The sequence below is a fragment of the Oenanthe melanoleuca genome, chromosome 13, assembly GCF_029582105.1.
Source record: "Oenanthe melanoleuca isolate GR-GAL-2019-014 chromosome 13, OMel1.0, whole genome shotgun sequence".
Classification (NCBI taxonomy): domain Eukaryota; kingdom Metazoa; phylum Chordata; class Aves; order Passeriformes; family Muscicapidae; genus Oenanthe; species Oenanthe melanoleuca.
The window spans coordinates 327884-354168 of record NC_079347.1 but is presented as its reverse complement, the minus strand read 5'-3'; the positions used below and the strand labels follow the sequence as shown (position 1 = coordinate 354168).

General features: G+C 54.5%; 2 long non-coding RNA genes and 1 pseudogene across 2 annotated transcripts; 1 reads left to right on the top strand and 2 right to left on the bottom strand.

Annotated features, from left to right (window-relative positions):
• Window positions 1-26285, top strand: part of LOC130258910 (zinc finger protein 721-like) — a 415188-nt pseudogene that overhangs the window by 157386 nt on the left and 231517 nt on the right.
• Window positions 262-3557, bottom strand: LOC130258695 (uncharacterized). The gene is made up of 2 exons (XR_008841532.1): window positions 3390-3557; window positions 262-2385 (listed from the first exon to the last, which is right to left on the bottom strand). It is a non-coding gene; the product is annotated as an uncharacterized LOC130258695 (long non-coding RNA).
• On the bottom strand, window positions 17796-21693 carry LOC130258694 (uncharacterized). The gene is made up of 3 exons (XR_008841531.1): window positions 21641-21693; window positions 18444-18573; window positions 17796-18366 (listed from the first exon to the last, which is right to left on the bottom strand). It is a non-coding gene; the product is annotated as an uncharacterized LOC130258694 (long non-coding RNA).

Sequence of the window (26285 nt, the reverse complement as noted above, 5' to 3'; positions counted from 1 at the left end):
AACCGTGAGAACTGTTTATCATTGAAGCACAGGTGTTAGTATTGTTATTAATTCCTTTTTATTTTTCCCCAGCGTTATCACCCTGGGAAAGGCTCAGGCTGGAACTGAGAAACTGTCTCAGCCTGGGAAAACTTTCTCTGCATGAGAGAGAAACTGTCTCAGCCTGGGAGCTTCCCTGCCTGAGAAATGTTTCAAGCCCTCGCCATTTTGAGCCTGAGGCTTCAATGGCGTCCACAAGTCCCCCTTAGAGTTTTTAAAAAAAAGAAAAGAAAAGAAGTGCTTGTAGTCCTCCACGGGGGCCCTACGTGGAGGAGAACAAACACCACTCTGGAGATCTGTGGATGCCTGAAGCACTCAGGGAAATCCTCACACCTGGTGCTTTTTGAAAAACTCAGTGCTAACATTGATAGCAAAACCCATCACCATTTTCCAAACTTATAATTTCTTAATATATTCCAAAAGAGCTTATTTAACAATGTCCCAAAGCTAAAACATTTCCAAAGAAACAGATGAATGCTCATCCTCTGCTTGCAGAGGGATCGTCTGGCTGGTGATCGGCATATTGTTCAGCATTTGAAGACTGTGCCTCGGCTGCATTCTGTCCCTGATGTCACAGGTCAGGGCGGACACACCTTGCAGGCAGGCAGTGCATCCCAGTATCTGTTGAGATGCAAGCATACCCACTTCCCCAAACGATGAGGCAGGCATGTATCATCTGCAGCCTGTAAGAAAGTGAAATAACTCACAAAAACAAGATTATTAGAATCTTGTGGCACAGTAAGGTGATTGAAGGTATACAAAACTTTTCCCAATCGGCTGTGTGGTTCTTCACCAGCCACTCCCCTTTTCTGTTTATATAAAAACTTTTTGACCAAATTCAAAAGTACCTGAGAAAATTGTTAGAATGCCATTGTGACTGCTTTCAACTCAATTATCTGAGCAGAACCTGTCTCATGGCCTTCCAGCATTTGCAAACCAGACTCATCCTCCCAGGTAACTGGCCAATGATACCTGTAGGATGTAAATCCGGAGTGCTGATAAACACAGAGGAATCAATGGAAGGATCCACTCGGTATACCTGGTAAGTAAAAAGCTTGCTGCAGCCTGCTGCAGTGTGTCAGGCTAATTGGCAAAACTTTCAATTGATATCTCTGTCCCATCACAGAATTTGCAGGCACTGTAAAAACATGAATTTTGGTCTGTCCACAGGGCACAAGGGGATTGTAAAAAAACAGTCCTTCAAATCAATGACCAAAATTTCCCATCCAGCGGGGAGCATGGTGGGTGAAGGCATACCAGGCTGTAAAGCCCCCATGCTTTCCATAACTGCATTAATTTTTCTGAGGTCCTGTAACAACCTCCATTTACCTGATTTTTTCTTTATTACGAAAACTGGGGAATTCCAGGGACTAGTAGAGGGTTCTATGTGTCCCTGTTGTAACTGTTCTTGCACTAATTCACGAAGGGCTATCAACTTCTCTTTTGGCAGGGGCCACTGGTTTTGCCAAACAGGGGTATTCGTCAACCACCGTAAAGGCATCATTGGATAACTTTTGCCCTTCGCTTCAGTGACCCCTATTAAAAATTTGCTTCCATGCGCACACCCCAGGCTGCCAACACATCCCGTCCCCAGAGGTTGATAGGGGCTGCAGTGATGTAGGGTCGGACTGTAGCCGTCTGCCCTTCCATATTTCTGATCAACACAGGCCTTTGACTAATAAAAGTCTGTGCTGTGCCTCCCAAGCCTGCAATGGCTTGGCCAAGAGGGGCCAGGGGCCATGTGGGAGGCCAGGCAGAAAGAGAAATCACCGTTACATCTGCCCCGGTATCAATCAAACCTCTGAGTTGAACCTGAGATGGGGTGGCACCTGAGAGGGTCAAAGTGCACATCATCTGTGGGCGCTGGTCGGAGATATTCATTGTCCAAAAGACTTGTGGCGGTCCTGTGGATCCGAAACCACCGTCTTTGCGATCTTGTTGATCTGCCCTGAGAACAGATGAATGAAAAGGCACAAGTTGAGCAATTCGAGTTCCTGCCGGAATAGTGACAGGGGGAGAAGGCGTAGAAACCATGGCATATATTTGACCTGTGAAATCAGCATCAATGACTCCAGGGTGAACAAAGATTCCCTGAAGAGTGGCACTAGACCTTCCTATGAGTAGTGCACTCAGCCCCTGGCCCAGAGGCCCAGTGGCATTCAGAGGAACCTTGTGTACCCTGTCAGAGTCTAAGATGACTGTGTCTGAGGTGTATACATCCACGCCGGCTGAGCCACGGGTGCTGGCTGCATGCTGCCTGAGGAAACCTGTGTCACTGCCAGATTCTGGGGTACTGCTTGTATCTGCGCGCTGTACCCCGCAGCGCTCGTCTTTTCGTTTCCCTGGCTAAAAAAAGGTTTCTTTGATTTGCATTGGTTTGCATAATGACCTGGCTTTTTGCATTTTGCACACAAAAAGGTAGGCCTATTAGCTTGCTCCTGATTTGGCTTCTTGCCAGGTTTTTTCTGTTTCTGATATCCACCCCTTGGCATCTTTTGATGATGCCATATAGCAGCTGCTAAAGTAGAGATCTGATGATCTATAGTTCCTACCTTAGCATATGCCTGCACCATATCAGTCAGTGAAGGATCCCCTGGCAAGGCCTGTATAATTTTTGCACAATCTGCATTAGCATTGTCTCTGGCTAGCTGCTTACACAACAACTGCCTGAGAACATCATCCTCAACCTGCTTTTCCAGGGCTGCTGCCACCTTCTCAACAAATTGCAAAAATGGCTCAGTGGGACCCTGAGTAATTTTCACATATCTCGGCTTAGGAGCTGCAGCCTCTATTGTTTTTAAAATTGCTGCAAAACCTACTTTTTGGCATTGTTCAAGAATCAGAGGGTCCCAGGTGGCCTGCAGGTCAGGTCTGGCAAAGCGAAATTGACCCAGCAAAACTTCCCGACCCACAGCATGCCTGGGATCCTCCCGAGACCGTCCTATATTATCTGCAGCAGCCCTGTCAGCCATCTGCGTTCAGGTATCTTCAAACACTCTGAACTGCACAGGCTGAAACAGCACCTGGGCTATATGTCTAATATCATAGGGTGCTAGTAAATCTGTATTCAGCACTCTAAGAATTTGCATGACCTGAGTAGAACCAAGCCCATATCGTGCTACTTTATCTTGTAAATCCTGCACCACCCGCCAGGCAATCGGATCGTGCCTGTCCTGTTGCCCTGTCTGTGGAACTCCTTTGAAAACAGGAAAAACCTGAGCCCCTCCCGTCCCGTGGGCATCCTCGTCACTGCTCTGTGACAACTTGTCCCCCGGGACCGGAGAGAGCTCCGCAGGGTCATCCTGGAAATTTCCCTTCATTCGAAGAGCCCCACTCCTCGGCATTCCCACCTTCTCTAAGAGGTCCCAATCCCCCTTTTCCAATGCTCCCATCCTGACCGTCTCCCAAAACCCGTGGGGATTTCTGCCATGCCTGCTGGTCGATACGAGACCACGCCTCCGACGGGGGGGGTGCAGGTCGCCGGCATCCACGGCGCCGGACCGGAGCGATGGCGGCGATCCGTGCCGGCCGGAAGACATCACGGGAGCCTCTGGTACGACTGAAGACGCAGGAACGGTGGCACCGGCCATCGTCAGCGCGGCAGGACGCGGCCGTACCGACGAGGTGGGGGGTAACATTGTCCCGAAACGATCGGCGGGGGAACCCGGAACTTCCGGGATCGCGGAACTGAATGACGAACGCCGCTCATGGGGCGGCACTGCCGCCCACACGGCCGGCGGTGTCTGCCGCCCTGTCTCTGGGGGCGGGCCCGCAGACGGTACGGGGCCCGCCCCCACGGCCGGGCCGCCCGCGATCCGCCGCGATTCCGTGGAGGTGGGAGCCGCGTAAGGCAGCAACGCCGCGCGCAAAGCCGCTGACCGACCTGTTGCGGCCGCCACGAGTAACTGTTCGACAACATCGATCGGAATAACAGGCGTTTGGGCCGCTTCTGCCGGCCATGGAGGGGCGGTGGGTGTGGCGACGTCAGCAAGTGACTGTCTCTGTTCCCGTTGCGATCCCGCCCCCCTGGGGATGAATGTCTCGGTGTGCTGCGAAGCGACGGGGGGGGGTCTTCCCGCGCTGCTGGTGCTTTGTTCGTCTAAAAAGTCTTTCAAATGAGGGCCGGGAACGTAGTTATTAAACAACAAACGCTTCGCCCTCGGGGGTTTTTGGGGGGGCAACTCCGGCTGCGGGGGTTTTTCCGGGTACCAGTCAAACTCGTCCCCGCTTTGTCCTGTTTCGCTCCATTCAGAGCCTGACTCACCCTCCATCAATTTTACATTGATGGTCCCCCAGGTTTTTATTATAGGTACAGCTGAGGGTTCCCCGTCACATACAGCTTCATACAATCGATCCCCTAGTTCTCGCCAAGCTTTCTCAGAGAAAGCCATGCCTTCGTCCTCAGGGAATCCTCTTTCTTTTGCCCACTCTAATAAAGTTACCAAGTCCTGATCTGGGATTGGGGCATCCAAGCCTTCAAGAACGTCCCTCCATAGTGAGAGTATGGTTCGTTCTTGCTTAGATTGCTGATTCCCCATCATCCCAGAATTTCCCACCTAGCCGCTATGCTGGGAGGGAGGGGGGAAAGCGCAGTACCTCTCTCGCAGGGAAGGAGAACAGTCCGCGGCTCTCCCCGTCCGGGCTTGATCGGCGCTCGGCTCCGCGGGTCTGCGGGATCTCTCGGCCTGGCGCTGAGGGGCTCTGCGGGCTGTGGGATCTCTCGGCCTGGTGCTGAGGGGCTCCATGGGCCGCGGGACTTCGCTCGCTGATCCGAGGCTCCAAAGCCGATCCCGATCGAGTCAGCTCCGCTGAAAGGCGATCTCGGTGCAACCTCCAAATGTCGCTACTTGCGATGTATTTCGCTAAAATAACGACACGGACTCCTCTAGCTAGGTGGCTAAAGAAGCGGTTTATTGAACTGCGGACCACATTCTTATAGTGTGTTCCGCAAACTACAAACAGAACAGCAGTCTATTGGATAATCGAAGAAAACAAAACTTTCTCACAAACCGTGAGAACTGTTTATCATCGAAGCACAGGTGTTAGTATTGTTATTAATTCCTTTTTATTTTTCCCCAGCGTTATCACCCTGGGAAAGGCTCAGGCTGGAACTGAGAAACTGTCTCAGCCTGGGAAAACTTTCTCTGCATGAGAGAGAAACTGTCTCAGCCTGGGAGCTTCCCTGCCTGAGAAATGTTTCAAGCCCTCGCCATTTTGAGCCTGAGGCTTCAATGGCGTCCACATATCTCTCCCATTTGAAGGGCCTTTATAAATATGGCCCCAAGCTATGGATAGGCTGGGGACAGGGCTGGGGGGCACCCAGGATTGGAAGTCTCACAGGGTGTGGGGTGCCACGGATGGTGTCCAGGGAAATGGGGGTCCTGAGGCGGGGGAGTCACCAGGGCTGGGGGGACTCAGGGATGGGAGTCCCAGGGGAACGTGGTCTCCAGGGATTTGGGGCCATGACTGGGGGTCTGAGGGATGGGGGTCCCATGGGAATAGGGAGTCTCATGGGAATGGAGGATCCTGAGAGAATTACCTGGGGTAAGGATGATTTTAGGGGCTGGAATTTAGAGAAGAGCATTGCTTGGGAATGGGGTTCCTGGGCCATGAAGATCCTGGGGAATGTAAGTTATGGGATGGGGGTCTGCGGGAGGGGTACATATGGAACTGGGGTCCTTGACTCGGTCCCCCGGGGAATGGAGATGCCAGGGATGAGCAGTGGCTGGGCAGGCCCGTGGGTCACAGCTCCTTCCCCAGGTGCCATAGATTTTGATGTGACCCAGGGTGCAGCACAGCCCCCAAAATGTGCTGCTGGTTTGGAGAAGGCACCCCAGGCAGATTCAAAGGGGCTCTTGGTCTCTGCTCTGAACCCGTGGAGGCTTTTTCCTCTCTTCATTTCCATTTCCTTCCTTTAATCCCCCAATTTCACAACCCCCCAGTTTGTGCCTTGATCATCCTGGGAGGCACCTGAGATGGGAAGAGGTTGGGCGAACCCCATGGTGCGGGAGGGTTGAGGAGGCTGTGGGAGATGGGGGTGTCCAGCTGTGCCCCCCAACACTTTCTCTCTCCTGCAGCAGAAGGAAGAGTCCTTTTGTGCTGAGAGTCACACGGTGCTGGGTTCTGTCCTTGGGGGATGCACATCCAGGGGCTCCTGTCCCTGTTCTGGAGTGTCCCTGTTCTGGAGGTGACACGTCCTGAGAAGGGGACAATCCTGTCCCAGGTGTGAGACATCTCAGCCCAGCGATCCCCAGAGTCTCCCCACTGTGGGGGACACAGACTGAGACCCCCTCAGAATCCACCTGGGGTGACTCCCAGGCCATCAACCCATTGGGAGGGCTGTGGTGGGCCCTGGCTCACCCTCACATCTGGGGCACCCATGGAAGGAGCTGTTACCCAGAGTCCTGCCCAACCACGGTCTTTCACTGGTTCCTCCATTCCCCTGGGAAGCAATCCTATCCCTGTCCCCACAGCTGCCCCAGCCCCAAGGCTCCTTTGGCCACATCCCTGTCCCCACATCTCTATCCTCGTGTTCCCACTCCCACATCCCAGTTCCCCTGTTCCTTTCCCCCTGTACCTGTCCCCAGGGCCACTCCACAACTCTTGTCACACTGGGGTCCATGCCCATGCCCTGGCTCTGCTGGCTTTGGGGACCTCAGGGGACCCCACAGCCCCCCTGTGCCCCATCCCCACCACTCTCTGCCTCACCAGGGCCCATCCCTGGGGCATCAGGCCCATGCCTGGGGCACTCACCCCACAGGAGCAGCGCCACCTTCCCGGCCATCCCGGTGTTCCCGGCCATGGGCACTGGCTGTCACCCGCTGCTGTGGCCACCTGTCCCCTGGCTGGTGGCTCTTCGGATGAAGGGACGGGAAGCGAGGTCACGTCTCGTCCTCATGTGATGGTGGCCCTTGGTGGGGGAAGGGTAGCCACAAGCTGTGGACAGGCTGGGGACAAGGCTGGGTGGCACAAGGTGGGACATGGCCTACCCAGGAGTGGAGGGCTCAGAGGGTGTGGGTCCCAGGGATGGGTGTCCAGGGAAATGGGATTTCCCAGGAGACGTGGGAGAATGGGAGTCCTGAAAAGGGGGAGTCACCTGGGATGGGAGTGCAATGGGAATTGGGGTCATCAGGGCTGGAGGGATTCAGAGATGGGAGTCCCAGGGACTTGGGGTTATGGGTGGGGGTCCCAGGGATGAAGGTCCTGGGGGAAGGGGGGGGCCCAGGGGGAGTGGAGTGTCCTGTGGGAATGAAGGTTGTGAGGGAAGGGGGATTGTAGGGGCTGGAATTTGGGGGAGAGGGTTCCTTGGAAATGAGGGTCCGGGGCCGTGCAGAACCTGGGGAATGGCAGTCCTGGGATGGGGGTCCCAGGGAAGAGGGGACATAAGGATAGGGGGCCCCATGGCTGGGTTCCCAGGGGAATGGGGGTGCCAGGAATGGGCAGTGGCTGGGCAGGTCCGTGGCGCACAGCTCCTTCCCTGGATGCTGCAGATTTTAGGGTGACCCAGCACCCAGAGCTGCCCTCCTGTGGTGCTAATTTTCTGGGAAGGAATCACATGGGAGCCCTGGACATCTCTGCCTTTATGCCCTCCCCTGTCATTGCCTTTTTTCACTCTATATTTCTCTGTTTTCCTTATTTTCCTCAATTTTGTGCAATGCCCCCTAACCCCCTGTTTTTGGCTTAAAAATCCTGGGAAACACCTGGGCAGGGAATGGGTTGGGGGACCGCAGGGAGGGAGAAAAGAGGGTGAGGGGTCTGCAGGGAGGGGTGGGGAGGATGTCAAGAATGGGAGTGTCCAGTTGTTCCCCGCCAACACTTTCACTTTCTCTCTCCTGCAGCAGGAGGAAGAGGCTGTTTGTGCTGAGAGTCACACAGGGGTGGGTTCTGTCCTGGGGGGCACATCCAGGGGGTCCTGCCTGAGGGGATCCTGTTCTGGGGGTGACACATTCTGGGCAGATTTTGTCCCAGTGGTGACACGTCCCAGTGGGGAAGATCCTGTCTTGGGGGATGGTGGCTCTGGGCAGGGTCCCTGGACACATTCCCTGAGGAAGTCCCTGTCCAGGGTAGGGCACATCCTGGAGATCCCTGTCCCGGGCATGGGGGCCCTGCCAACCCCCTCTGTCCTCAGTGGGACACTGTGACCTCTGTGACCTCTGGGGTGCCCCAACTCGGGGTGTGACCCGCCCACCCTACACCCCTTCATTGGCTGCCCCCGCCCATCTGGGAGCCCTCAATCCCCATTTGGGAACCCACACAGATGCAGCACCTCGGCCCCATTCCACAGCCCACCAAGATCATTTTGTGGGTGAAAAGCCCCAGCGGGGCTCAATGGGGGTGAACAGACATGGGCTGGTGTCAGTGAGGGAGGGCACAGACACCCCAAAAACACCCCAAAACCCACCCCTACATCCTAAACCCCTGCAGGGCCTCAGTGCTGGCAACCAGGAGATGGATGAGACCCTCCCCATGAAACACTTGTGAAGCTCTTGGGGGGCTTCCCCCTCCCTCTCCTGCTCCCCACAATCTCCCCACGGGGTTTCTGTCCTGAGGGGTGGGGACACTTGGGGTTTATGGGGTTTTGGGAGAAATCCTGTCCCAGACTTCTCCATTCTGGTTTGTCCTCTGCAGGATCTGAGCCGGCAAGAGCAGCTGGGGAATGGAGCCTCAGGCAGGAAGCGTGATGAATAAATACTTCAGAGGGAGTTCTGTTCCTGTCCCTGCAGGACTTCTGTTGTCTCTGGTTCCGTCCCCGCTCCCCACTCCTGTCCCTTCGGGACTGCCTCTGGCTCTTCTCCCGCCCCCGTTCCTGATCCCGCACTCACTCCCGTCCCTTCCGCCGGACGCAGCCCCGCTTCTGCTCCTATGTCTCCTAACCCGTCCTTGGTCCTGCCCCGTCCCCGCTCCCCGCTCCTGTCCCTGTGGGGCGGCTGTTGTTTCCAGTCCCGCTCCCTGCTCCTGCCCCATCCCTGCTCTCGTTCCCGTCCCCGACCCCATTCCTGCTCCTGAAGGAGGGAGGGGGATGCTGCCTGTGGCTTCGGCCCCGCACTGGGATCCCGGGCAGGGCAGGTGGTTTCACAGGGATAAAAATTCCAGGGGACATCCCCCTGAGAAGGTTCTACAGCAGTTAGAGTTGTATGTTTTTATAAATGTTCCCGGTTGCCTGTAATGTTAATTGTTAATGTTAAGATCTTGGCCTCACCCTGTTTTCGGCCCCAAATTGTCTTATCCCATATCCCTTTCACCCTCTTGTCGGGTTAATGCCCTCGCTGCTTCCCTAAAATGGCGCCTTTTTACTGAGGAGGAGGAGTGATGACAGTGGAGTACATGCAAATGAAAGATGCAGAGAAAGCTGGGACACCGTTCAGAGCTGAAACCCCTAAAACAAGGAGCCCAAATAACATCTAAGACTGAAAAAAACATTCTACAGCTCGGAAAAATAACAGAGAAGGCAAGGTTACCAGCAGGAGCTGCTCTGTCTTTTCACCGTGACCTGAATAGCATCCTACCATCAGGACCCCCCTTACAACAAAAGAATGACTTCAGGCTTCTTAGTGACTCATGAATATGTAATACCCATCTTGCTTTAGAAACAGAGCTGTGATTTCTGTGTCCATGTAGCTGTTCATGCAGTTGTTAGGGTTCCCTACCTGGAGCTGATCTCCAGCAAAGTCCTTATAAAGGAGCAGGTCTCCTGGCCTGTTTATATCATAAAGGAGCTCCCAAGCTCCTGCTCCTTGAAGCCAGTGGCCATCCAAGTGTGGTGCCCAGCCATGGCCCAGCACCACTGCATAGGCATGGGCATTGGCCAGCCCTGCTCTGGCCAGCCCCAGGTGGCAGCCAGGGACCTGAGGCTCCCCCCACCCCCTTGGCTTTGATTCTTGCAGCTTTCGAGCTGCTGCAAAGGTGAGAATTCTTTCTGTGGGGAAAAAAGGCCTTGCTGTGGTTTGCTCAGCCCTGCAAGAAGCACAAAAGCCAGTGTGCGCCAAAGCAGTGGCTCTGTGAGGGCCTTTGATGGTTTTCAGGGCAGGGCTGGCACGAAACGCCCCCTGCAGGGGCAGCTGTGAGAGAACCAGTCCAGAAATGCTACAATTGATCATTTTGTGCCTATCACCAAGGGACTGAGAGAGCCCCAGAACTGCTGCAAATCCCACAAGGATCTGCTCAATAACCTGACCAGGACTGTCCTCCTCCAACAAAACCTGCAGCCCGCTGGAACCTCCCAGAAAGAATGCTTGGGTTCTGTATGTAGACACCAGCAGAGAGGGAAAAGTGTGGAAATATGGAGCAGGGGCTCCACACATGGCTCTGGGGAACAGGGGTGTCACAGCAGGAGCAGGGAGTGCCCAGGCAGGGGAATTCAGGGCAGGGTGCAGTGGATTTATCAGGGAATCAGACCGTGAGGGACACACAGGCATTTCCACAGACTGATGTGGAACCAAATGTACCTGGGATTTCCCATCATCAGGGCAAGGTCATCACAGGCATCACCTTAAGTATGGGCACCCCAGAGGTGCCAGAGGCCCACTGGGGACAGCAGGAATGCTCAGGGACCCCCAGGACAGAGGGGCCCAGGATGTGCCACCTCTGCGACAGGAATCCTCAAGGACATGGCACCCCCAGAATGAGGAGCCCCTTGGAACAAGAACCCAGGATAAACCCAGGCGCCAACAGCCCAGAGGAGCCCTTTTCCCTCAGGGCAGGACCCCTCTGGATGTGTCCCCCAGGACAGAATCCATGTCCTGGCCCCAGCATAAACAGCCTCTTCCTTCTGCTGCAGGAAAGAGAAAGCAAAAATTTTGGCAGAGCATGGCCAGAGAGCCCCATTTCCCCACAGCCCCCCAAACACTACCTGCACCTCTCAGACCCATTTTCTCCCACCTGGGATCCCTCAGCTGTTACCTGCTCAGGTGTTCCTGGGATGTGTGAGCCAGGAAATGAGGGGAGGGGAAAAAGTCCAGGGGTGTGTGTGGCAGAGAGACAGAACCTCCCAGGACAAGCCTGGGGTGTCCCTCTGGCCATGAGCACCCTATGGGGGCTGTGCTGGGCTCTGAGTCAGACCAAAATCTGAGGCACCCTGTAAAGGACCTTTCATCCCTGTGCCCACCCAGCCACTGCCTATCCCTTGCATCCCCATTCCCCAAGAACCCAACCCTGACATCCCCATTTCCTTGGTCTCTCCTCCCTGGGGACCCCCCCCCAGCTCTCCCATTGCCCGGCACCACCATTGCCTTGATCCCATCCCATGGGCTGCTTCTTCCCCGACAACCCCCAATCCCGACGGTCCCTTTTATTCCCCTGCGCCCCCAACCCTGGGACCCACATGCCCTGGATACCCATCCTTGACTCCCTGCAACACCTCAGCCTCCAAATTCCCACAACATCCTGTCTTCACCATGTCCCACCATCAGCCCGATGTCCCACAAGGTCCCCACCCTGCCCCCATCCTGTCCACATCCTGCCCCCACCAAGGGCCACCTACACATGAAGATGAGATCTGACCTCGCTTCCTGTCCCTTTATCCAAAGAGCCGCCAGCCAGGGGACAGGTGGCCACAGCAGCGGGTGACAGCCAGTGCCCATGGCCAGGGACACCGGGATGGCCGGGAAGGTGGCGCTGCTCCTGTGGGGTGAGTGCCCCAGGCACGGGCCTGACGGCTCAGGGATGGGCCCTGGTGAGGCAGAGAGTGGTGGGGATGGGGCACAGGGGGGCTGTGGGGTCCCCTGAGGTCCCCAAAGCCAGCAGAGCCAGGGCATGGGCATGCACCCCAGTGTGACAAGAGCTGTGGGATGGCCAAGAGGACAGGAACAGGGGAACTGGGATGTGGGGAAGGGAAGAGGGGGACAGAGATGGGATGTGGCCAAAGGAGCCTTGGGGCTGGGGCAGCTGTGGGGAAAGGGATGCAGGGACAGGGACAAGGGCCACATCCCATGCAGAAGAGGCATGGGGACAGATACCATGGGAATGGGATCACGGGCACAGGGCCATGGGGATGTGGTCATGGTGACAGGTGCTGTAGGGCTGGGGGATGTGATCTGTGCATGCATGGGGTGTCCATAGTGTCCCCATCTCCTGCCTCAGCCCAGGGTGACTGAGGTGTCTCTGTGCTCAAAACCTCCATGCTACACCAGTGTTCCCGTGGGTACAGTTTGGGGACAGACACCACCCCTGGTCCCCCAGGTACTGCTGACCCTGCAGGGTCACCCCCACCCAGCCCCGTCCCTTCTCCCTTCCAGCCCAGACCCTCAGCCTCGCTGGTCACTTCTCGGGGGATGCCATGTCCCTGCCCCGCTGTTCCCAGCCCCATGGTGGCCCTGGCAGGCTGGTGTCCCCTCTCACCTGCAGGTGCCCAGAGCACTCAGGTCCTGGTGGGGACCCCTGGACACCAGCAGTGCTGTGGGACCAGGTGACACTGACCTGCCAGAGCTCAGGGACCACCAGTGACACCTCCTGGCACAAGGACAGGCGGCGCTGGGGGCAGGAGGGACCCGACAGCTTCACTGTCACCGAGAGTTGCACCTACATGTGTCATAGTCCCAGCAGTTGGCTCAGCCCCACTGTGATGGTGTTAAATGGTGAGGGGGGAATCTGAAATGCTCGGGGTGGCTCTCTCATAGGTCTGTGTGAGCTCCGCTCCCTGGATAGACGCACATCCCTCGTGTGGCAAGAGCCTGTCCCCTGCACACAGGGCAGCTGTGCCATGGGACTGCTCCTGGTGTCCCTGGGACCCTCCTACGCAGTGGGCACTCCACCCAGATGTCCCCGGTGCCGTGGGCACCCACTTTGGACCTGTCTCGGGCTCCTCAGTGTGACAGGACCCTCCCCTCCCACAGACCCGCTGGTGCTGCAGGTGCCAGCACAGGCACTGCTGGAGGGGGACACGGTGACACTGCACTGCCGGGGCCGGCAGGACAACCCTGTCACCAGGGTGACATTTTATAAGGATGAGAAGCTCAGAGGGTCCCTCAGGGACACAGATCTGTCCCTATTGCCCCTGCAGCTGCAGAGCAGCAGCCGCTACCGCTGTGGGGGCTTTGTGCAAACAGGAGCAAAACTGTCAGCACCGGTGACAGTGACAGTGCACGGTGAGCACCCCCACAGCTGGAACCCCAATATCCTGACACTCCCAAAGCCACTTCTTAATGGACTCAGAGTCACAGTCCCCACCCCCATCTCTTTCCCAGAACTCAAGCCTGTCTTGGTGCTGGACGGTCCCCCCGAGGGGTCCCCCCTCAATCTCAGCTGCCTCAGCACTACCAGCCCCCTGTGGCCCCAAGCCCCCCTCCTGTACCGCTTCTAGCAGGACGGGCAGTTGGTGGGGGGCCCACAGGGGTCCCCGCAGCTCCTGGTGCCTGCCCTGGGGGTCACCCACTCGAGGAATTACAGCTGCGAGGTGCGCTCCGAGTTGGGGGCTGTGCAGAAGAGCAGCGCCCAGCTCAGCGTCACGGTGCACAATGAGTGTGGGGATGGGCACGGGGAGGCCCCACAATCCTCCCAGGTCTCCCATCCCTGCTCAATTCTCTGCGTGCCGCCCTGCCTTCCCAGCTCTCTCCCTGGGTCCCTGCATCGCCTCTCCTGGTGCCTGCATCCCTCACCAGATCTCTGCACTACTCCATTGGGCACCTTTCCTTCTCTGAGGTGCCTCCAATATCCACAGGTCAGACCATCCCTGTCTGGGTCCCCAAAATCTTCCCTTTCATTCCCTTCACACCTCTCCATGTGTCCCCAGGGATGGGTCGTCAAGAACCCCTCACTGAACGTCACTGTCCTGGGTGAGCGGGACCCTCAGGCTGGGGGTGACCCCACCCACAGCATCCCCAATTCCACACATTCCCATTCCACCTCATCCCCCCATACCATCCCCAGCCCTGCACAGCCCACAGCCCCCACCACTGGGTGTCACAGACCAGGGGAACTGGGACTGTCTGGCTCCAGTTATACCCACCCAGGACATGCAAGCCATGCATCCCTAACCCAGCTGTCACATCCCACACTCCACATCAGATCACATTCACCCTGCTGAACGTGATCCTTCCAGGGCACTGAGACCCTTGGAATTGGGGTGATGCCCCCATTGATGTGCCTTATGACACCCATCACATCCCACCCATGCCATTTCACGCCCCCCACCAGGTGATGGCCATCCCCACCTTTGGACACAGCATCCCTCATTCCAGCCTCACCTCACCCTCATCCCCACCCCTCATCCATCACATGCCCTCATCCCACAACCCACAATGACCCCCAGTACCATGGGGTCACTGTCCTGGGTGAAGGAGCCTCTCTGTCTGCAGGTGCCACCACGCAGACTCCCTCATCCCACCACACTGGGTGCCAGCCCCTGCCCCCTGCCTCAGCCCTGTCTTTGTCCCCGCAGTGCCCGTGGCCAATGCCACCATCACCCCCGGTCCCCCAGCACTCCAGGTGTGCCCAGGTGACCCCGTGACCCTGCGTTGCTCGGTGCAGGTGGGCTCAGCCCCTGGCACCTTCACCTGGCTGCACAATGGGCACGAGGTGACCTGGGGTCCCCTCCTGGTGCTTGGGGCCATCGATATGGGACATTCAGGCACCTACCAGTGCGTGGCCACCAACCAGCTGGGACAGGATGGGCACCGCATGTTCCCGGCACTCAGCCCAGATCTGGCTCTGGAGGTGACACCACAGGGAACCACTGGACACCATTGGCTCACAGGTGGGGTCACACGGGGTCACCAGGTGTTCGCGACCCCCGGGGCCAGGGTGACCCTGCTGTGTCCCCCTCTGTCCCCAGCTGTGGCTGTGAATGTCGGCAGGACCCTCCTTTCCTGCTCCTGCTCCTGGCTGTCATTGGGGGCTGTCACTGGTGGCACCGCCGGGGTGGGTGACAGTGAGGGGCATGGAGGTCCTGGAGTGAGGAGAAGCCCACAGAGTGGGGGCTGAGATCTGGTGAGGCAGTACCCAGGGCCCCTGGGCTGGGGAAACTGATCCCACAGTGACCTCGGCTGGGGGTCCTGGGGGTTGTGGGGGGGAATTTGGAGGGTCTTGGTTAGGCTCCATGGGAATCCCTGTGTGTGCTTTGAGGAACATTGGGGTGGCACTGGGAGCTCCTGCAGCATTTGGGGAGTTCATGGAGGGCTGTGCAAGCATGTTGGAAGGATCTTTTTGGGATCCTGGGGGAGTTTGGGGGCTACCCCTCCTGGCTAGGCTTGGTGTTCAGAATTTCAGGGACACTGGGGGCTCTGGGGGCACTGCAGTGGTGCAGAAGTTCTGGGGGGTTCAGGGGTGCTTGGAGTGTCCGGGGGCAATCAGGTGTGCAATGGGAATTGGGGCTCCAGTGCGGATTTGGGGGTCCCGTGGGTGGTTGGAACTGCTGAGGTCCCAGGAAGGTTCAGGGGTCTCAGGGTACCCACAGTCACCCCCTCCCCCTTTTCCTTGCAGCTTTCAGGAGCTCCAGGACAGGTGAGTAGGGGGCTCCTGCTGGGAGTCCCCTTTCCCCCTCCCCAGACCCCATGAAGGGCCTCCCGTTATCACCACAGGATTTCCCTGGAAGAGGGGGTGGTGCTGGACACCCATGTCATGGGCACCAAGCGGGCAGGGGGTGAGTATGGGGGGAGGGGGACAGGGACATGTCACCCACGGGTGTCACCCCCATCAAGGTCCCCAGCCCCGGAGACTTGCTCTGGGCACCTCCTGCAACATCCCCAGGTGACCCATGTGGAGCTGCCAGGACCCTATGTGACAGCGGGACCCCAGTGACATCTACAAGAGCATGCTGTGGCACTGGGGGCCCCTGCCCAAGGGCACCCCCGCCGTGTGTCCCTACCCTGGTTCCCATGGGTGTCCACTGTCACAATGTATTTGAACAGCTTAGGCCACAGTGTGCTCCAGCCAAACCATTTTTAGGTATTCTTATCATTCACTCTGGAATTTCTTGGGGCTACTGAAACATAAGTTGTGCTAAATTAAGAAGGAAGAGGCTGAAAAACAGAATACAAGATTGCAAGAACTAAGATAAAGAAGGGCCTGGAAGCACTGGACTGTAACCAATCATATTTCCTGACAGGTGTGAGTAGAGCGCATGGACAAGACAGAGGCACCAGTCAAGTACTGTGTGATCCCATGGACAATAGCTTTGGAACGTATAAGTGGAGCATAATGTAAAATAAAGTGGCTTCTGTTTAGTCACATTGGTTAGTTGTTCAGAAGTCCTGAGTTCCTGCATGTTGGTGACTCCACGATGTGATTAACACCGTAATAATGAAGCAGAGCATCGGACCCTTTGGACTCTGCAGGGCTCTGCGGAGTGAACAGGCGGGAGGCCCGGTCGGAGATCAGCACTGCAGGACTGCGCTGGGGGAGTCGGAGGGCGGCTCCAAGGAGTACGGGAGAAAGAGGGGTCCCAGGAGAAAGACTCTGGAAAAAATATGTACACTGCAGCAGGGACACTAACAAAAGGTGAGCAGCTGGTGCCGGAAGTATGGGAAAGGCACTGTCAAAAGAAGAACAGGCCACATAAAGACACTTTGTGTCTTTTCCTAATTACTTAAGATCAGACAAAGTATCATAGCATGGATGGAAAAGGATACAAAGGAGGCTCTTTCAAACTCAGTTTATTCCATGGCGATGGTATGGCCGGAAAAAGAGCGAGACTCTCTCCGAACCAGGTATTCAGGAGAGGGGAATGGGAGTGGCCTTGGCTGGCTGCCAATGCGATGAGGACACAGGGGGGACTAGGATCAGAATACCCGAGCCTGGTGGGCTGCAAGGTCACAGGGGAAGGTCACAGGACCGGAAGGAGGATATGAACCAGGGACTAGCAGGAAGGAGGTTTGCAGGGTATGCTGATTTCATTTCTTCTACCTCATCTACCTAATTACAACACACGCTGAATGTCCTCCAGCTTATTCTAAGAGAGCAGTGAAGTATGACCTGGAGGTCCTAAAAAGACTCTTGTGATGGGGTCAGGAGAGAGGATTTTTTTGCCCCCCCAAGAGTGTTTTTGACAGTAGGAAACACTCCCCAGAAGTGTTTCCCTCAAGTGGGAAAGGCTGGGAATAACTCTCTGGGATGCTGTAAGTGATGGGTCAAAAGAAACCAAGGGACTCAGAAACGGAATATACAAAGTAGTGAAAGGCTATTGCTACAACCAGCTGCAGGATGGCAAGAAACAAGAAAAGGTCATGGCCCAGAAAATATATTGCAACTTTGAGTGTAGGAGCATGAATGAGTTGTGGGGACAGCTGTCACAAAAACCGTGGGTGAGGGAACAGCCAAGAGCTGGGAAAAGTAAAAGAGAAATTGCCTCCAAGCAGACGCGGAGCATGGTCTGAAGATCTGGGGAACATATGAGAAAAGCAGCCGTGGAGCCACGACCTGGAATTGTGGGAGAAATACAGCCAGCGAGCCAGGGAGACAGTGGCCATAGGGGATGCCATGGTAGCCGCAAAATCGGTACCTACGTGATAGAAAAATGAAAAAAAATCACAGACCACTGGAGGGACAGCAGTTGCCACTGTGGCCCTCGCTGCCCCCCTGAGGGTGCCGGAAAACTTTTGAAAAGTGTCCCCCATGTCTGTGGCTCTGTTTCTGTTCCCTTTGCCCACAAATGATGGAAAGATTACCTTTGAAGTCTGTTTTCATGTTGAAAAGTCTGCTAGAAAATGTTATAGTAGTGTGAGATGTTACATAATGATTTGTGTCATTATAGAAACACAGCATGGGATCAGTATAAACAAAAATATTGAATTTAAAGTAAAGCATGGACACGAGACAGAGGAAAATATAATAATTTCATTATATTTCTTAAAATCACGTTGCTGTGAAATACTGGCTTTTGCTGTTATGTATTTTTTGCCACTGTAATTATGAGTTATATCTACCTTTTATGTATAAGGAAAATGCAAGCTTGTGCAAACATGGGAAGGCTTGGTATGGCTGTTACCTGCTTGCTAAGAGTCTAACCTGAAAACATGTTCGAGCCTTGTCCAGACCTGGTGGAGGCTTGTAGCTGCTGCTGCTTGGGAACTAGCCAACATGTTCAGGCTTGCTCGGACTTGTACCCCAGCACAGTAGGCATGACACCACTCAAAAAGAAACTGCCTAGAAAAGGGGCAGTGACCAGGGGTAGAACGGACATCTTTGTGGAGTGCAGACTCCCCGTGTCCCCAGCACTGCTTGCCTGTTCCTTATCAATGAATTAACAAATTGCCTTATTGATTAACCTACCCGATTGTGGTAATTGATGACAAAACTGGTGATCTCAATGTGATGAATTTCCATTTTTCAGGGGAGAACAACTGATGCTGGGGAGGTGCCCCGTCTTCGGTGGCCTCAGGTGACTTTTGCCCTCTGCTGGGATAGTAAATTAATCAAAAGATAAGGCACGGGCAAGGAATTCAAGCTCCCGGAGGAAAACTTCAGTAAATTACCTGTAATTTCTTGTGCATAAAGATCCAGGCAAGAACAGCAGACTGTGAGTATCGCTTGGTTAGGTGGTGTCTGTTTGAGATGTAACATAGTTACGGGGTGAGCACAGAGTTCTTCTAACCTCAGTTCGGACTTCTCGCAAGACAAGCAACAGGTGAAGAAACAAAGTGAGTGAAGAGGGGACTTTTAAATAAAATCAGTGTCTGGGAGTGCTTGTTGAAAGGACTTAAAGTCAGGGGCTGGGGGCGTTTGTCAAAGGGATTTTATTTAAACAGTCAGGGGCCGGAGTTTTTTAGAAAACCACATAACCCAGGTACCAAAGGTTCAGATGAGAATCAGGGTTCATGTAAGAACTGGGATACAACAGAAAAAGGGAGCCAAGGGTTTCCTAGCACAGTTCACAGTAGTGGACTACTAGGGATCACTACTAGGACAAGAGTGGGGGCCCCAAAACATTGCTGGATTGAGGGATAAAATTCCCAAGAGCATCCAGAATTGTCCAAAAAAAATTTGAGAACAAGTAAAGAAAAGGTACTTTAGTCTTGTGTTGTCTTGTTGTGAGTAAGAATTAGTGAGAAAAACATACTGAAGAAATAAAATCAACTGCGTGTGAATGAATGTATATACATTGTTAATTTAAACTTTATTTTCTGGAAAGAGGTGGATTGGATTGTACTGTTGGAAAGTAAGGGTTTTCTTTGCTGTGGGGGGTAAGTGATGTTGAAGTTACCAGAGAAATTGGTTAGAAAGGAGACGCAGAGGCCAGGGATGAACGGGAGGAGTCCTGAAAAAATAGGACAAGAAGCAAGTAAGATAGGTTCGAAGAAAGAAGGGAGAGGAAAAGTGCTGGCAGACATGCCCTGGGAGGCTTAGATTTGCCAGCCCTTGAATGTATTTGTAAATTCAGGAGAATGGAGTGATCCAAAGAATGGGAAGCATGCCATATGCTGGGCAAGAGATACAGAACCCCTAGAAGTAAAAGTTTTTAAAATATCAAAAACCCGAGAGACAGAGAAAGAAGAGGAGAGGAGAGGAGAGGAGAGGAGAGGAGAGGAGAGGAGAGGAGAGGAGAGGAGAGGAGAGGAGAGGAGAGGAGAGGAGAGGAGAGGAGAGGAGAGGAGAGGAGAGGAGAGGAGAGGAGAGGAGAGGAGAGGAGAGGAGAGGAGAGGAGAGGAGAGGAGAGGAGAGGAGAGGAGAGGAGAAAAGAAAAGAAAAAAAAAAAAAAAAAAAAAAAAAAGTGGGACCCTCGAGAAATACTGCCTTCCCCACTGGCTCCAGTTTTTCCCCAGCCCCAGCCTCGGCACCCAAAGCTTTTCTCCCGGTGCCTTCCCCACCCTCGATCCAGGCTGCTGCGGGTTTTTTTCGCAGGTTGCTCCAGCCGTGGCCCCGGCTGCCCTGGCCTCCCCGCCCGTGCCAGCACAATCCACGCCGGTTCCTCTGCCTGTCCCCTGTCTCTACCAGGCACCGCGGTCCCGGGCGCCATGAGCCACGTGTGCACAGTCCGTGCACTGATCTGGTTTCTGATGGAAGGCTCCTTGGCGGTTCGGAAGCCGGGCTCCGCCTCCAACCACTCTCCCCAGAAGTGCTGACTTCTGCCCCCACCTCTCTCTCTCTTGGGCAGTCTCAGGTCTATTACTAAACCCCGCCCTTGCCACTGTTCCCTTAGTGACTCCGGCTCCCCCTGTCCAAAGGAACTCCCTCTTTAAAGGAAGAATATCATATCAAAGTGCTAAGAGTTCAGTTGAAACCCAGAGACATCCTGATAGTCCCTCCCATACCCCTACTCCTAAAAATTAATGTTTTAGAGACCAGGAGAAGGGAAAGGCTGAAGCCCTGGCACAGTCAAGATACCAGGAGCAAGCTGAGAATGCCTGTTTCTGCTGTGAAGAAAAGATACACTGTGGAGGGAGGTGCCCTCACCTGGGAAAGAATCTGAGAGTAGTTCGGGAGGTACATCTAGAAGAAGAACAGGAAGATCGTGGGCTCTATCATCTAAAGCCTTTACTAACTTTGAAAACAGGCCCACAAAAGGAAGTATTAAAATTTATAGTAAATACTGGAACAAAAAGAACTTGTGTAGTAAATGTTCCAAGAAAATGTGATGTGTGTAGTAACACTGTAGAAATGGCAGAAGCAAGGGAAAAGGAATTTGAAGTTGCTGTCATTAAAGGTGTAATAATTAAAAGTAAAACCAGGAGGGGAAATATCTTACTAATTCCTGAAATAAGTAATAACGTATTGAGAAAAGAGTATTTAGACACCATTAGGAATAGGTGTTATACCAGAAGGAGGGAAAATCTAGCAGAACAAGCCCTCCTAAAAGGAAGATATATCTTAATAGTTCATCCAAATGTTTACAAGGAAAAAGAATGTCAGGATATGCCTTAATTAATGAAAATAATATGCAGACTATATATAAAAAAAAATTACTCTCAAATTGGTTAATTCAATTTTGTAAATTATATGCTCTAAAAAGAGCATTAAAACATTTAGCAAAAAAACCCCACCAAAAACAAAAAAACAAAACAAAAAACAAACAAACAAACAAACAAAAAACCCCACAACAATCTGAGAAATAGAAATTTTACTCTTAGGAGGCAGTGGCTTGATAAGCCGCTGTGCTGAGGGGCACAATCCCCCCTTCACACGCTGCCCAAGCTGTTGGGGATGTGCCCAGGACAGTGTTGGCTTTCTGTGCCCCCAGTGCACGTCAGCTCAGCCACGGCATGCTGAGCTTTTGTTAATCCATCTCCCCCAAATCCTTCTTAGGGCTGCTCTCCATCCATTCCCCCAGTCTGGCGGTGTTTCGGTGCAGGTGCAGCACCTTTGGTCTCGCTGAACCCCGTGGGCTCGGCACGGACCCGCCTGCCCAGCCCGTCCCAGTGCGGTGCCAGAAGCCCCTTCCTTTCCCCAGCCCTGCCCTGCTGCAGCCGCACAGCATAGGATGCTCCTGCCCACTCACGCAGCCCAGGAGCCCAGAGGAGCTCAGGAACGCCTCTCAGGAGGGAACCCCCGGTCTCACCCACCGCTGCCCGCGGAAGAGCCCGACTTTGACGCTCCAGCGCCAGAAACCGGCCGGTCCTTCCCAGCCCCTCAGAGCCCACGGCCGAGCCTCTCCTACAGACCCTTCCCAGCGCCCCCTCAGCGCCCAGAGCCCCGAGGACACAGCCCCGAGATTCTCCAGCCTCCCGCCCCTCACCGTCCCTGCCGCCGCCAGCGCTGCAACGACGAGTCAGCGCAGCCGCAGCGGAAGTGACGCACTGAACCAGTCCCCAGGAACGCCCTGTGCCCCCAGGGAAATGGAGTCCAGAGCCACGCACACGCAGAACTGAAATAAAGTATATTTATACAGCAAAGTTTTCCAACATTATACATATAGCATTCATTTTATTATTTTCGAAAAGGCAATAATATAATATTTTCTTATAACAACGATGGAATCGTATAAAATCAAAGCAAGCCCCCCAAAATACGCGGTGTAATTCAGAACAGCGAACAGAAGGTGGCAATTTTACTTCATGGAAAACATAAATTACAAAAATCCGAAAAACTTCTGAGTGACGTAACTCACTGCGTGCAAAATGCGGAGGGATTTTGGGAGGGATTCGGGAAGTCTCGTGACTATTAGGATGTCTGTAAACCCGAGGGAGCAGTGCCTGATCGAACGTGTTCGTGCAGGGACACCCCCAGCACGTTCCCGAGATCGGAATTTATGCCTTAAATTTTAGTTTTCATATTTTCCAGATTCTGCACTGTCTTAGTGTGTGACTTTGAACGTCGTGTAAAGTGTTAGCAAGTCTCCTCACAGTTCAGTCAGACAAAACAATTATTTTCCAGCCCCAGGACCAAGGACACTGCTACAGATTCAGCCTCAAAAAATATAATTTATACAAAAAGTGCAAAGAACAGTGAATTGAGGAGAGCAATCTGGGAGGATGGGATTGCATAACCTGGAACTGGAATTGGAAAATTAACCCCAATATATGAATGGACCAAAACTTCTAAAACTGTGAAAACTCATGACTCTGAGTCCATCTTGGGTGTAGCCTCTTGTACTGCCCAAGGTGTATCATTGGAAGCATTTTAATAAATTATAATTGTATTCTTTTAACTCTGTCCAGCCTCTGTTCCAGGTCAGCCTCTTTAGGCATCAGAACGAAGGGGTACTTTAATAGTTAAATGAATTTCTTTGGATCAGGGAGAGGACCCCTTGCTGGGGTTTGGGGGGTCCCTTGCTGAGGTTTTCATGAGAGGGGTTGAGATCCCCAGCCTCTGCTGGGAATTTGGAGTGTTGAGGGGGCTGAGGATCCCTTGCTGAGGGTGTGGTGAGGTTTGGGGTGTCCTGAGGAGTGGAGGGCCCCTTGGTGAGGGTGTGACTGGGGGAAAAATGGGCCCATGGCCCTTGCTGGGAATTTGGCGGGGTGGAGGGTTCCTGGATCTCATGTTCTCCAGCTACTGCTTTTTGACACACAAAATTGTAACTTTGACCCAGAAAACACCTTCCCATGGGAATATTCCTGATATTCCTGCTGTGTGGAAGCACATCTTCCCCCTCAAAATCAAAATTTCTTAAATTTTGTGGCTGTTTTTGGCCTATAGTCCCTCAAATCCCAGTGTGGATGTTGGTTCAGGGATCCCTCTGGACCTTCCCACCATTGCACTTCACTCCAGATTGGTTAAGTCCAATTACTGATTAATTCCAGGGATTTCCAAGCTGCAGGGAAGTTTTGCTGCCAGCTCTGGAAGTCCAAGGGGTGTGAGGAGCTGTCAGGACCTGCCTGTGGCCAATGAACCCTGCAGAAATCCTGGCTGGGATTTGGCTCTGTCCCAGCTGACCCAAATACCCAATTCTTCGATTTTTCCATGAAATAGAAGCTCTGGAGCAGGGGGGATTCTGCACCTGGATGAGCCAATTGGGGGAGCAGCGTTCCCAGGCTGAGGGGGGAGAGTTTTGTGGGTATAGGAAGGAAATTTTCCCTCATTTTTGGAGCATTTAAAACACTTGGAATTGCCAAAACAGCCCCTTGGGACTGGCCCCGAGGCCCCAGGTATCCTTGGCACCGATTCTCTGAGGAGAGGGGATTTCAGGGAGCCCAAAGGGCATTGCTGGGCTTTGGCAGAGCTGCTGTGGAGACAGAGGGAATTCAACTGCCATGGCCTGATCCTGACTGCCCTGGAAAAGGGGGAGGCTCTGGAACCCCCCAGGGCCATTTGTGACATGTGGGGTTCCCCGAGCACTGGGAGGAGAGGTGGGGAGCCATGAGTATACTGGGAGCACTGGGAGGGGGAAAGGGGAACACTGGGTGCCCTTTGCAACCCCCTGTCTCATGGTCATCACCCTGGGCAGGATGGGCAGCCACGGGAGCCATGGGATGGGGACTCCCAGTGTCTCCAGTGTCACAGAACACTCTTATAGATGTCAGTGCTGTCCTGCAGTTGCCCGTGGGGTCCTGGTAGCTCCTCATGGGTCACCCACCCCGGCGGTGCCATCATGACAGCCCCTGATGACAGCCAGGAGCAGGAGCAGGTACAGGTACAGGAGGGTCCTGCCGACATTCACAGCCACAGCTGGGGACAGAGGGGGACACAGCAGGGTCACCCTGAGCCCCGGTGGTCCTGAACACCTGGTGACCCTGTGTGACCCCACCTGTGAGCCAGTGGTGTCCAGTGGTTCCCTGTGGTGTCACCTCTAGGGCCAGCTCTGGGCTGAGTGCCCGGAACATGCGGTGCGCATCCTGTCCCAGCTGGTTGGTGGCCACGCACTGGTAGGTGCCTGAATGTCCCATATCGATGGCCCCAAGCTCTGGGTCACCTCGTTCCCGTTGTGCAGCCAGGTGAAGGTGCCAGGGGCTGAGCCCACCTGCACCGAGCAGTGCAGGGTCACGGGGTCACCTGGGCGCACCTGGAGTGCTGGGGGACCGGGGGTGATGGTGGCATTGGCCACGGGCACTGCGGGGACACAGACAGGGCTGGCACCTGGCAGGGTGGGATGGTGATGCCATGGTTGGGGTCACTCCCATTCTGGGGGTCCGGCTCACCCAGGATGGTGACATTCAGGGGGACACTTTCAGCCACACTGTCCCCGTTGCTGACCCGGCACTGGTAGTGGCCGCTGTCATTGTCCCCAACATGCTGCAGCTCCAGGCGGGGACCAGTGCCCAGTGGTGTCCCCAAGCCTCCCTGGTGCCAGAAGAAGGACAGGGGACCTGTCCCCATGGCCACTGTGCAGCTCAGCACCAGGCGGTCCCCAAGTGCCACCTGTGCCCCGGGGGGCTGCACTGACAGGGACCCCTACGGGGGGACACAGGAGAGATTGGGGACATGGGAGGAGTGGGGGACTCAGGGAGCAGGAGGATCAGAGAGGGGTGGGGGATCCCAATGAGGAAGAAGGGGGCACAGATAGTGGGGGGAGTCTTGAAAAGGCAGGAAGGGACCCAGGGAAGGATGGGTGATTCAGCAAGGGGGCACATGGAGAGGGTTGAAGGGATCCACAGGGAAGATTATGAGGACCCAGGCAGGTATGGTGGGATCTGTGGACAATGGAGGGAGGTCAGGGAGGGAGAGGTGCACTCAGGGAGGGCTGGGGGGACCTGGTTAGGGCTGTGGGGGCTCCCCATGCCCATCCTGGCACTCACTGCGCACCGTGACACTGAGCCGGGCACTGCTCTTCCGCACGTTGTGGTTTAAAAGAGAAACATTTTCCAAGCAAAGTAGGAACTTTCCTGAAATGGAAAGAGGGTGCCTCCCTTGAAATGCTGTAACTGAAAATTATGGGGCTTCCAGGCAAAAGTGTAAGAAATGAAATAACAAATAAATGCTAGGAAATTTTTAGAGCATAACAGATTAAACAGCAACACAAGAACAGAATTTTCCGGCTTGCTCAGGGCTGTTTGTTCTCCTTTGGTGAAGTTGTGGCATGGCCTTGGCACCACAAGGAAGAACATGAGGGTATTGTCCCTGCACACTCGTGCTTGGCACCATGTACCTGCAGCAGAGGAGGTGGCAGTGGCAGCTGGAATCCTCTCACAGCAGCAGAAACAGCTGGGGAAGGTAGTCAGAGCTCCATCATGCAACCCAGCAGAAGTCCCAAATCCAAGCTCACAGCCTCTCATGACACCATGAGGCAGCTCCTAAAAAGTCTCAGATGGAAAGAACCCACACCCAGCCAAAGCTCCCAAACCCCTTTCACCTATTCTCAGACCCTTTTGTTGGTGTACCAGAGCTGCCAGCCAACTCCACTGGTTTTACTCAATCTGCACCCACCCCAGAGGAGCCCCTCTCCCCCTTCTTCTCCCAGTGCCTTCATGCTGACATCCATATTGTGATTACCAAGCAGACTCACTATGAAACCAAAACCCATACCAGGAGCTCTTGAACACTCAGCAGCTCTGGCTGAGCACTCCCAGCTCCCCAGGTCATGGCTCATCCCAGTCCTGCAGTCCCGGTTGGGGCCATGTTGCTGACAGGGCCCTGTTGTTGTGGCCATCGGTCCCTGTTGTCCATGCACCCACAGCAGAGGGGTCCGGGAAGAGCCCAGGGACTGAGCTGTGGAATTCCCTCTATCTCCACAGCAGCTCTGCCAAAGCCCAGCAATGCCCTTTGGGCTCCCCAAAATCCCCTCTCCTCAGAGAATCAGTGCCAAGGACTCCTGGGGCCTCAGGGCCTGTCCCAAGAGGCTGTTCTGGCCATTCCCAGCTGGGGTCATTTCACCTCCCAGCTCAGTCCCTGTTGGTATCCCCCTGTCACCTCAGGAACAGAGATGGATTCTGTCCGTATGGATCTCGATGGCCTCAGGGACATTGTGCCCTGGGGTGACCTAAAGCCACGTGCTGCTGTGGCTCTGC